Source organism: Mercenaria mercenaria, chromosome 16 (genome assembly GCF_021730395.1).
Source record: "Mercenaria mercenaria strain notata chromosome 16, MADL_Memer_1, whole genome shotgun sequence".
Classification (NCBI taxonomy): domain Eukaryota; kingdom Metazoa; phylum Mollusca; class Bivalvia; order Venerida; family Veneridae; genus Mercenaria; species Mercenaria mercenaria.
In genome coordinates, this window is record NC_069376.1 from 8938834 (window position 1) to 8951820 (window position 12987).

Consider the following 12987-nt stretch of genomic DNA (forward strand, 5'->3'; position numbering starts at 1 on the left):
TTAGCACATTATGAACTATTGTTTCAGAAAAACAGGATTTCTTACTTTCAATGTAGAGACATAGTATATGTAAACCAAATATTCATAGGAACGAATTTTCGGGAAATGATAAATTATTTTACAATCATATGATAAGTGTGAGTTTTATCTTGTTTACGTATGATTATACATGAAGTTACATGTCGTTAAAAATAATAAAAAAATGAAGCTGAAAGTTCTGGAATGTGTTAGTTGTAAAATACTACAAATGTTTAAACGACCTGACTCGGGAAAAGTTCAATCTACATCATGATACGTAGCCTTAAAGGCTTACGAGAGTTAACTGTGTAATAACTAAAACTTCCAACATATAAAATTTCTTCAAACTTGGTCTATTGACTCATGACAATGACTAAAATAGAATTTTGAAAGAAACGTCCTATGTCAGCAGCCTTTAATTTTTAGTCGAAAGGCAGTCAAGTAACACGCAAACATGCTGTGTATCATCAGTTGTCGAGTCCAATTCTAACGCTCGGAGGGATCATAGTTTGCTTCCATTCTGCCTTGCACTGCTGTCCCATCGAACACAAAGGGGTCTCCTTTAACAGCATTCCTGTCTAGGCTCACTTTAGCCACCTTTTCATGCACAAGACCCTAGTTCTCTCTGAGCGATCGAAGTCTTGGTCCCTGTAACAAGCAAAAAGGCAAAAACTGGTAAAGTCTTATAAGCTCAAAGATGACTTATTTTAAATGCAGATGTGACATGTCGTGTGCCTGCTATAACATGTCGCCATGTGTTTAATCCCAAAACAAATGAATACATATATGTACTGCTTACGGCGTTGCTAAGGGCGTTGATAGTTTTGTTTTACTCATAGTTCGTTATGAACCGACTCAAATCGAATATTGGTTTTGTTTGTCTTTTTATTTACGGATCTCTTCAGAGTTTATTCAATTATTTTGTAACACGACGGCGTTTCCTACGAAGTTTGTTTGTTTTGCCCGTGTAAATGTTTTTTCAGTGAGTTTACAGACTAGAATTTCCCCTATTATTGTCGTGATTGATAATTATAATGATTATTATTATTATTATTATTATTATTATTATTGAATATAGGTTATTACCTGTCTTCCAATGTACAGCGCTTATTAGTGGGCACACGCTGTATGGATCTGTCTTCTGCTCGTTGCTCATATTTGAACAGTCTTCCGGCTAGTTCGATAGTAAAAGGACCTGTAAAACAAGAATAGCACGTATAATCCAATGTCATATTTTCTCAAAATAAAAGTATCCTATATTTCATTTAATATTTGCATTATCATTTGACCAGTTTCGGTTTAGATGAAAGAGTGATATGCGTTGATTAACTTATAAATACTGATGGGAAAACTCGAGTTAAAATAAGAACATAATTTCAGCTTGTTGCGATATCATTTATCTTCCAGAACTTGCCGCAATAGCATACTTTTTTATCTTTGGTTTTACCTGAAAATAACACCATGAACGTGAAAAATAATCTATCAGCGGCTGTTTTGAGACAAAAAGTAACAAACAAAAACGGCCATCTGGAGAATTTAGCAAGAGAAAGCTGGTTTTAATGCGGTTCTAAAATCAGCTTGGAGAGATAGCAAGAGCGATTTTGAGATTTTGGTCAGTTTGTCCCGTTTTCCAGCCAAACTAAAGCAGACACGGACAGATGCTGTGTGATCGGAGGTACGCATTTATAAACGGACTTGCAACATACTAAAGACATTTTACAAAAATTCGTAACAAAATACTTACGACGAATTTTCTTCTTGACTCGACGCTTTGTTGACAAAAATTGCTTGGCGCGATACCTACGGCGTGACATCATAGACCACGTGATTGTGCACCGTGGCACTGGGTAGCTTGTGTGTTTGATGCCATTGCATATTGGGAGTGACCGCACTTGGACAAAAGCCATAGGTAAGTAATTATCATGTATCATTAAACCATCCGCTCGGCCTATAACATCTTCGTCGTGTTAATATATGATACATTTCTAAAAAAATTAATATTATGTGATTTTATTCAAATATTCCTCTAAAAGCTTTAATAAACACTGTATGCCATATCCTTAAGGTCATTTACTTCTTGATAGACTTCTTTCACCAACATGGAGAATAAAACATGCGGAACCCGTTATAATTATCCGGCAATATTTTGTATCTTTGAATGCACTCTTCGGTTATTACGGAAAGTCATATGCATATTCAGCTACATGCACGGCCGGGGAATGCCGAAATTGCGTCACGGCATTATACGTAATTGGACGGAAATAGCCGAGTGTCTTTACGTCACCATTACCTTAATTTCAAAGGAATCTCACATCTTTTCAGTATTTTGAATACACTGAAATAGAAATTATGAAACCTCATTGGACAACTTACTATAGAATAGGTTTGTTCCTCAGTTGAAGAGGACGGACTAATTTGATTTTTTTCTTTTATTCTTAAGGCGTAATTGCTTTCTAAAATTATTTAGATGATATGAATTGTAATTTGGATATCTCGCTTTTTGTAAAGTAAAAATATTGTTTGGTATCTGTTAGCTAATACATGCTCTATTATGTATCTTTAACAGTTTTATTCTGTGCAAACTTGATCTGAATATTGGCATATGTTTTGTTTTTCGAAAGAAAGGCGCTGTTGAAGGCGCTAAGTCTGTTTAACGTGATTGCGACGTCTGCTTCATACATATTTAAGTTGTATGGAAATGTTTTATCGTTTTTCTGATATTCTAGGATGGTTAGTGTCGCCACAAGTACCAATGAAGCTTACGTTGTCAACGTCACAAATAGTGAACCCAGCATAGAGACGTATTACATCACAGCATTTTACGTTTACGTTGCTGACGTCAATAGGATTAGGAAACGTGTCACCAAATACTAACGCCGAGAAAATATTCTCAACATTTGCTGTTCTGCTTGGTTGTAAGTAGCATTTGATTTATCTTTAATAAATACACCTAGATAAACGAACAAATCCGGGAATATACAAATGTAACTGCAACTATTGAGTAAAACATGTAAATGTAGATTATAAATCGTTGGATAAAACCAAGAATTTGGAAATATTATTGCGTTAAACTAGGAATTTAGCCAACAAGACCATAGTCCTTTGAATTCTTTGAACGGTGTTCTTAAAAATTCTAGAGCAGCCTACAAATTTATCCATTGTGATAATGAAACAAGACCTGCCTTCAGTTGTCGTAAATATTTATCACGTGACAATGCTATCTACAACGGTAATTATTATTATTATTTATATGAAAGGGTCACTAGTGTCTGCTTACCAAGAATTTGAGAATAAGATGACCATAGATAATATGCAGGAATCATGAAAATTATGGTTTTGATGGCGATATGATAAGTTTTACACTGTAATAACTACATTTCTGTAAAAAAATCTGTAACAAAATTTTGTTATGTAATTTATATTATGTTTTTCAGTAAACAATACACTTTCAAATGAAACCAAAATTATATGAGCTTGCCAGGCATCAACATTTGATATATTTTTGTAGCACTGTCATATAGAACGTGCTTATCTGTGGACCGGATACCATAATTGTGGCGTACGCTGAGTAAATCGGCGGTCACGTGAGTTGTGGGTTGGGGCCGTTTTATTCTATCGGAAGATATATGTGCATACCTCCTTTGTTTTATTTTAGGTAAAGATGATATATTTTGCGGTGATCACGGTGACCTAGAATGCACGGGAAAATCGCTCTACTTTGTACTTGCACTTAGATCATACTGTTATATAAAGAAGACAGAGTCACATATGCTGAAAGAAACTCTGAATACTTCCCCAGAATTTTCGGACAAAAAAATCATGGATGAAACACAAGGTCAATTTTAAGCGGGTAAGTATGATATTTTTACAATCAAATCCATCCGTCGTGAAATAATTTCATTTTCAAAATAGTTCCGCACTTTCAGAAAACTTATACACATAATACAGGGTTTGTTTTACATTCTGAAAATAAACAAAATACCACAGATATAACAAACCTATCAAGTTTGTCGTCATTTATTGCTAGCATAGATTTTTTCTTTAAAAAAAGTCATTTTAGGAACTGTTTAGATACGTTGTACTTGATCTGATCATTATTTGACAAAATCAGGACTTTTACACCGTTTACTAACGGCTTTTCCTTTAAAGAGAATATTAAAATGAACAAATCAAATTTGATAATACAGCTGTAGCATTATCACAGCTAAAACCTGTACGAAACACGTTTCATAATAAAATATAGTGTTTTTCCATAATTCAAGGAATACGTTAAGATTTTATTATATTATTTTATTTGACGCAGTGAATTATTTTTCATCTAAACAACATGTTGAATTGTGTTCTCTATTGACAACAGCTCGACAAAGTGGGCGATCTAACTGGCGCAGAAGAATGACTAGCACGGTACCGCAGATTGGAGATGAGCATATAGCGACATAAATTCAGCGTTTAAAGACAAATCAGTTAAAAGTAAATACTTTATTTACAAACATATACACTATTGAAAACCATTTCATAATTTGGATGATATATTAAGGGTGCATGGTGTCCTATGATAGAGCGCCCGGCTCGAGTGCGGGAGGTCGTGGGTCCATCCCTGGCTGCGTCATAATGGTACTAGTAGCTTCCTTGCTTGGCACTAAGAGGACTGTCAGTATAATCTGATTTAGTGGGATATCATGTTACGTGTTTACGGCGTAATATTCCAGTGAGTCAGCATTATAAAGTTGAGATTGTACAAGTAAGTGATGTCGTCTGCTTATAGAAAACAACGACAAACACATTTTCGTCAAAGTTTCGTTAGATATTTGTAGGTAACGGTTTTTTAATGCATGTATAGAATTAAGGCAAACAGTATTTTATCATTTGATTGATGACTTAGACTACGAGTTGTGTTCAGACCAATTTAGAGCATCGTTTTTTTTTCAGTCCTCGAGCGGTTTATTGAATGCAGGTATAACATTGAGACAAATAGTATTTTTATTCTCTTATCCTATAATATTGTTTTCTAGTCTGTATTCAGACCCCTTTGTTTTCTACAGGATATAAGCGATAAGGCACTTCAAATTGTTTTATAATGATGTCCCCGTTTTTCTCAGAACAAGGGAAAGATCAAACAGGAATTCTGATGATAGAGAAAGTAAAAATTAAGAAGAAAAGTTTTTCTATGTAAAAAAATTATCTAACCAGACTAGCCACAGTTCGTTTCCGGCGGAACTAACAAGTCATTCTGGGAAACATCAGACGACGGGGCGCCCTCTTGTAGTCGTCCACGTTCTTTGGAAGCTGATGATACAGCGCCACCTGTAAAAGTGAGACAAACGTCATAGTCAAACCTTGTAAAAATCGTCTGCAAACTAAACCATTAGCAAGATATACAAAATAACTTGCATTTTTAATATCTACGAGTCCCTTTCGCTTTGTTTTGATGTAGAGATTTAATAACATGTTGCTTTGAGTAGAGTGCATACGTATATCCATGGTTCTGTGGGTTGTTTTTATTTTTAATTACGGAAGCAGTTTTGTCTTACTGATACTGAAGCTGTACTGATGAAGACACCCGGCAAGCAGAAATTTTTCGGATGAAAAAATGTAGCTTAACACGCACGTGGTTTTCCGTAAAATCCGAACAATGCCGAAAGTACAAACAGAGAATACATAATTTAAAGATTTTAATATGGGTCTTTTATCCTTAGATATCACGTGAGCTATGAGATCATGGTTTAGTTAACACCACGTGACATTTGGTGCCTACTGCGCCTAAGGTTATGTGCACTTTGTATAAGGTCAAGTGCGCAAAGTAAACTGGTTAAAACTCTCCATAATTTGTTTTATCTCTAACTTTTCCACGGTAATGCTATATTGTGCTGTTTTCTGTATTTGTTTAGTGTTTGTAATTTATGGTTTTACTTTGTCTTTGTATATATTGTGCTAAATTAATGTAATAGTTACGCAAAAGTAGGATTAAGGGAGGGTTCAGCGGCCTATGGTTATCGTCATCGACATATAGCTAAAACAGACACGGCATTGTTTTCGTAATTTCCATCTATCATTTTTATCTAACTTTAATTTGGTTTCTTCACTGGCGCCAGATCAGAAAGAAAATGCCTCTGTACATATTATACCCTACCCCTAGGTATTCTATAAGAACCATGGTCGTGAACGGGAAAATATACTAACCCGTTTCAAAAGCGCATTTCATACCTAAAACACGCAGTGGGGTAAATGTGTACTATGGATATCAAACAAGTGGTAATTTATCTTCCATTGTGCATCGGTCACATTTTTCAATACATCTTATCTTAGAAAAACAACGCGTAGTTTATAGTAATTTCAACATTACACAAAAAACTTGCTTGAACTTCCCTGGTGAAGTTCCGTTCTAGATTACAAAACCATTCTGATTGGCTGTTGTAAAAATGTATGTCAATCGTCATTTTACTACACGTGTTCGCTAAAATGTGAAAATGCAGCAAAATGTGCAAAATGAATAAAATATACAGAACAGACGCAGACCAATGTACGATTTCAAATTAAAGATCATATACAAGATGAATTTCATTCATCATTTCGAGTTTTAGTGTAAAATTTTGATTTTTTTAAAATCTGTTTTTGTTTGTTTACGTTTCGCCAAACATGTGCGCACTGCCGTGACCTCTAGACCGGATGTTCATTAGGGAAGTTCAAGCAAGTTTTTTCTGTAACGTTGACGAAAGCATAAAATATGTTGATAATCTCAGCAATATGGAATATTGAGACAATGTGACTGGTGCACGATGGAAGATAAATTATCGCTTGTTCAATATACTAGGTACCCATTCACCGAACTGCGCGTTTAAGTTGAGAAATGTACGATTGAAACGGGTTAGTGCACTTTCCCGTTCATGACCATGGTTCTTATAGAATACCTAGGGGTAGGGTATAACATGTACAGGGGCATTTTCTTTCTGATCTGGCGCCAGTGGGTTTCTTAAGCTAATGAAACCTTAGTACGCTCAAGAAATTAGGTTAATTTAATGAAGAAATAATTTATAGCAAAAGAGAGTTTTAACACTGTTTATGCATTATAGTAGGTTATACGTCGGACTCAGTATTTCCACGAGGGCGACATATTACCGCCCGAGTGTATAAGTAGTGTTTTGCTATAAATCATTTCGATTCTAGTATTCCCTTAATCTAAACCTGTAGGTGAGATGATATATATAGTAGCGCTCATTCTAGCGTAAGAGTGTTTTAACAGAGACAAGCATATTAGAATACACCTCGATCTATAAATAAAAAACTGAAAAACTAAAAAACTTTGAACGTCTTATTTTCAAGCATGTTTATAACCATCTTCATGATTCTCGCTTTCTAACTCCTGTACAGTCTGGTTTCATTCCGGGCGACTCCACAGTTAATCAACTTGTTTTCATATACGATACTCTCTGTAAAGCTCTAGATAACGGTCTAGAGGTTCGTGTGGTATTTTTCGATATAAGTAAGGCCTTTGACAAAGTCTGGCACAAAGGATTACTATGTAAATTAAAATACGCAGGAATCTCAGGTTCTCTTCATATGTGGTTTCAGGATTATCTCTTACATAGACGTCAACGTGTTGTACTGCCAGGTGTCAAATCGAACTGGGCTTTTCTCAAAGCTGGAGTTCCACAGGGTTCAATTCTCGGGCCTCTTCTTTTCCTTATCTTTATCAATGACATCGTTGATGAAATCAGATCATGCATCAACTTGTTTGCTGATGACACAAGTCTTTACATTATAGTTCAGCAACCGGACATTGCGGCAAATCTTCTCCAGTCTGATATCCAAACAATTTCATCTTGGGCAGAAAAATGGCTTGTTAAATTTAATCCCTCCAAATCAGAAGCGCTCTTAATTTCAAGAAAACGAAATTTTCAACTACACCCCCCTCTTCGAATGTTTAACCAGATTATTCCAGAGGTACTCGAACATAAACATCTTGGTGTATTCCTGTCAAATGATTGTTGCTGGCATTCTCATATCAACTACATTGTAGCAAAAGCTTGGAAGAGGGTCAATATAATGCGTAAATTGAAATTCTCACTTGACCGTCGCTCCCTTGAAACTATATATATTTCTTTCATAAGGCCAATACTCGAATATGCAGACGTGGTGTGGGGTAACTGTACAAAGTATGAAATGGATCAACTTGACAAAATTCAAAATGAATGTGCTCGAATAGTCTCCGGAGCTACCAAACTTGTTTCTTTGGAAAACCTAAAGAGAGAAGTACCCTGGGAGCCACTTTCCGATAGACGTTACAAACATCGACTTCTTATGTTCTTTAAAATGAAATCTAATCTTACTCCAGCATATCTATCCTCTCTAGTTCCTGACTCAGGTGATACTCGCTACAACCTAAGAAACTCTGAAAATATCCATGGTGTACCTGCAAGAACATCTTTATATTTCAATTCTTTTTTGCCTTCCGTTGTACGTGATTGGAATTTATTGAGACCAGATATCCGTAATTTGGAAACACTTTCATCATTTAAAAGTAATCTAAATAAAAACAAGAAGCGTACTCCAGCCTATTACTACACCGGAATTAGAAAACTCCAGGTGCTCCATACACGACTACGAACTAAGTGCAGTGCATTGAATCAACATCTTTACCTAAAAAGTATTTCTCCTACACCATTATGCCAGTGTGGGCAGATGGAAACTAATTTCCATTTCTTTTTTGAATGCAGAAATTTCGATCTTTGTCGCAACGATCTTCTTAATAATCTGCGGAATTTCGAAATTGACTTGGATACTATTCTGTTTGGAAACCCAGACCTATCTGATCAGGATAACATGACTATATTTACTCATGTACAGGCATATATTTCCGAAAGTAAGAGATTTGGTTAGCAACCCTAAGACATTCCCATTTCTTCCCACTTTCTCTCTTCTATTCTACCTTTGACTTGTTCTAATCTCTACATTTATGTGAATACTTTCCTTCTTCCATATACATTGTCCCCTTTCCATTTTTTACATTCACAGCGATTTATTAATTTTTTTTTTTTCAATTTTTTTTTCATATATTTATTTTTTCATATCTTAAGACTATATTCCTAGCCCCATTACAGATTGAAGCTCGATATGCCCATACAGTTATATTTTGTCCGCAAAGGAGAAGAATTCTATAAGACTTGTCTTCCATTCTTATCCTTTCCTGTTTTGTCTTCACTACAGTATGTCATACGTATAAATATAATGTACTCTATTTTAGGAATAAATATGTTTAAACTAAATAAAAAACTGGAGGTTCAAAATTAGGTGGGACAGACTATAGGTAACACCTCGATCTGCAATAATATATTCGGCTCGAGTTGATTTCGCCAGTCCTGGATCCCATGAGGCGCTTTTGTGACCATTTCATTTTATATATATACCTGTTTCATTTGTTATATCAGCCAAAATTGGCAACACTTTTATGCTAAAGTAAGTCGAAAAATTCGTTTAAAAAGGTGAACTTTTGGACCAATGGAACCAAATTCCAACATAGTGTTGCCTAAGTAAGGTAGATTGTTTGACAATATTCCTGCGCGGAGGTTGCAATGAGACGCCAAAACACCATCATTTCGTTATCATTACTGACGTCATATTTGACGTCAAACTAGAGAAAGTAGTCCAATTGTTGAATAATTTATGTGTCTGCATCCGATAAGAATTGAATACAGGATTTTGAGAAATAAATATTGACAAAAATTCTGTAGGTGTATGATAAGATTAAAAAGTTCATAATGAGCTGATCTAACTGACTTGGTATAGGCTAGATCAACAATAAACATAGTTGTTTTTCTTTCAAATTTATCTATACCATTTCTTGCGTTTATGTTCATACCCTTTGTTTTGCAGATATAAGAGAACCTATGTAATCATACCTCTTTTCTCCTCAAAATCATACAAGGAAGAATATTCGTGAAAAACCTACTCTTCATGGTGAATATTTGAGCCGCGACAAGTTAAAGGGACCTTATCGTAGTTATAACGTTTTCGAGATAAATGACGTCAAAGTTTGCCAGTGCTCCTAAAAGTGGCGGCGTCTTAAAGAAATGGTATAAAGGATTCTTTCAAGCAGGTAAATTGCATTCTTTGTACAAGATATACTTTTTACTCGAGCCTGTTAAGCCTCATGTCTTGTCAACAATGAAGTCCTTAAGTCTGGCATTAGCTTTTAACTTAAAATACTGTTTCACAGCAATAATAGTAAAGGAGAGAGTGAAATCTATATCTAAGCTTTTTGTATAATGCACACCTCTTTAGCTTATTATATATCAAAATCACCAAAACAGTACTGTACAACACAGAGGCGCATTTCAGCAGGTGCCAAAATAAAAGCAGTCAGCTTGAAATATATAATCATGTAACCGCATTACATTTTTAAAGGACATGAGTTACGATCCAATAACGTACCGCCGTATTATTTTTATACTTCCAGGTGTAGGTCGGCAACATTCACATGGAGCTGACTCAGTTATATCGATGTAAGACCACGCATTCAACAGTTTCCAGCGGAAGAGGACGAATACAGGATAAATGCTGATAACTGTTCCGGTTTGTATGATTTTCTCAGATAAAAAAATAATAATAAAGATTTGTACTTGAACACTGTAACTGAAATGTAGTCGAAAAGTAACTAAGAAGAAAAATATGTTATTGGCATGACAGTAAAGAACATACGTTGGAATGTTTAGGACATTCAATTATTTTAAATATTTTTTTAGAATAAATCGTGCGCACGACATCTTAACTCGAGCACACAACATTTTATCTTAAGCGCACGCGAACGAAATCTTATCTCGAACGCCCGACATCTTATCTCTAGCGTTCTACATCTTATCTCGTGCGCACGACATCTTATCTCGAGCTATCGACATCTTTTCTCGTGTGCACGACATCTTATCTCGAACGCACGACATCTTATCACGGGAGCACGAGATAAGATGTCCTGCGCACGAGATAATATGTCGTGCGAACGAAATGATTAAAGAACAAAAAAAATACCACCGTAAAAACAGCACATATTTCTTCTTTTTAAATGATAGAAATGAATAAGTTCATAGGAGTATAGAAGGCAAGTCTTCGTGATAAAAATAACTTTTTAGCACCGTTATCTGGGTCTCGTTTAAGGTTAAAATAAAAGCCGTTACGTTACGTACTTTGATATTACAGCTGGAGTGTTATCACAAATCACATATGTTCATGATGCAGCTACCTGAAAACACTAGGTAATATTTAAAAAAGAATCATTCTGGTACCGTAAAGTATTATTATTCATTATGTTCATATAATGACCCATCACGGCTAAAATGACCATAAAATTATGAGAAGAAAGCCGAAAACCCCCGGATTACAAAATCTTTATTTATATATTTGTACAGGTGCTTGACTGACTCTCGAATTTGTCGTATTGAACAGTTATACAGGCGGTCGGACGCTGATACAGTAAACCAGGCAGCGGAAGTGGTAAACCATTCATCTCATAGCAACGAGACTGTCATATATGGCAGCAGTGGAAACATTTCATTGAGGATAAGTTTTAAAAAATCACAATGTTTCCAAATACCTGTATCGCAGATTCCGATTCACGTCTGATGAACCAAGTGTCATGTTCGTTAGAGTGTCTACAGCAGATTCCAAGGAAGTAAGATTTGTAATTGCAAGACACATCTCCTTGAAACGGGCCCATATGATGTCAAACCGGAAGTCGCTCCCACAGGACTCGGCGCTGAATGGCAGCAGTATCTATTTAGGCATGTGCGTCTGTAAGCGCAACAGCTGTTGCAGGAATGATTTAATCGGGTTCAGATAAACTAATAGTTAAGAATATAGTTTTTATTATGTTGATACAAACTAAAATACTTCGTCCTGTAGACTACATGTATATACTAGTAATAGGATGTAGAGATGATATTTGGAATTGATTAACGTAGCATCGGCACTTCGGAATCGCGTTAATGAAGCAAATAAGTTTGGGATTTGATTCCTGTCTGTTTTGTATCTTATGAAAAAAGAAAACTGGTTGAGAAAACAAAAACGAGATTATTGTTTGTGGAATTTTGGAGAAATTACAATGTATGTGTATTTCATGCGCGGATGAATCCAGTTTTCTCAAAGGGGGTCTGACCGAACCCTCGCTATGACAAACATGTGTCTCTATGTATACTACTATGACTAAGTTGTGTCTCTTATGTATACACTAAGTAATTTGATATGACTTTTGTTGACGCTAGCCGTTTACAAGTAAAGGGTTGCCATTTAGATTTTGTTGAACAGGCTGAAATAGAAAAGTAGCCGACCAGCTTAGGTGTCCGGGGGGCATGGCCACCAAGCCTTCCCCACTCCCGTCCGGAAAAGTTTGAAATTCAGCGCTTCATATTTTGTATTCTGGTGCATTTTAGGAGCATTTAAGAACAATTTTCCCACTGCAATTTTATGTAAAAAAATATATCGCTTATTCACACATTTTATGAGCTTATACCAATTAAATTTGGAATGATGATAAAATTAAGTCCTCTTATACCGTGTTCACACTAGCAGATCGGTTTTATTTTTATCAGACATTTAAAACCCATCAAAATATAATCTGGTTTGCTTCCACACTAGGCAAAGAAATATGGTTTAAATATAAACATGCAATGTTGGAAGTAAACAAATATTTTGCAATAAGCAAAAAGGTTACAAAGAAGGAGGCTGATAGAAGCAAGAAGGAGTCATCAAAGTTTTTACTTCTGTATTCATCTAAGAATTTCTGTTAATTCCATCTATAGTCCATTCTGAGCATCAAAATTACTCCATATCGCAATTTAATGTTTTTGCTTCATCAACACTCCAATTACTTTTGCCAGCCATAGCTTAAATAGTTTGATACAAAAGAGAAACACACGGTATTCTTCCGTCAATAGGTAAGATCTGGGGATTGGGATTGTAAAACCAGTTATAACTCATATTTGC

At 35.5% G+C, this 12987-nt stretch overlaps 1 long non-coding RNA gene across 2 annotated transcripts; it reads left to right on the forward strand.

The window, feature by feature from the left end:
* Nucleotides 1–1697: 1697 nt before the first annotated feature.
* On the forward strand, nt 1698–12540 carry LOC123539740 (uncharacterized). 2 transcript variants are annotated; one of them, XR_008367672.1, is made up of 6 exons: nt 1698–1927; nt 2745–2933; nt 3674–3868; nt 4376–4488; nt 9889–10111; nt 11415–12540. It is a non-coding gene; the product is annotated as an uncharacterized LOC123539740 (long non-coding RNA). The 2 variants fall into 2 exon arrangements; XR_008367673.1 differs by lacking the exon at nt 11415–12540 and adding an exon at nt 10472–10589.
* Nucleotides 12541–12987: the final 447 nt, after the last annotated feature.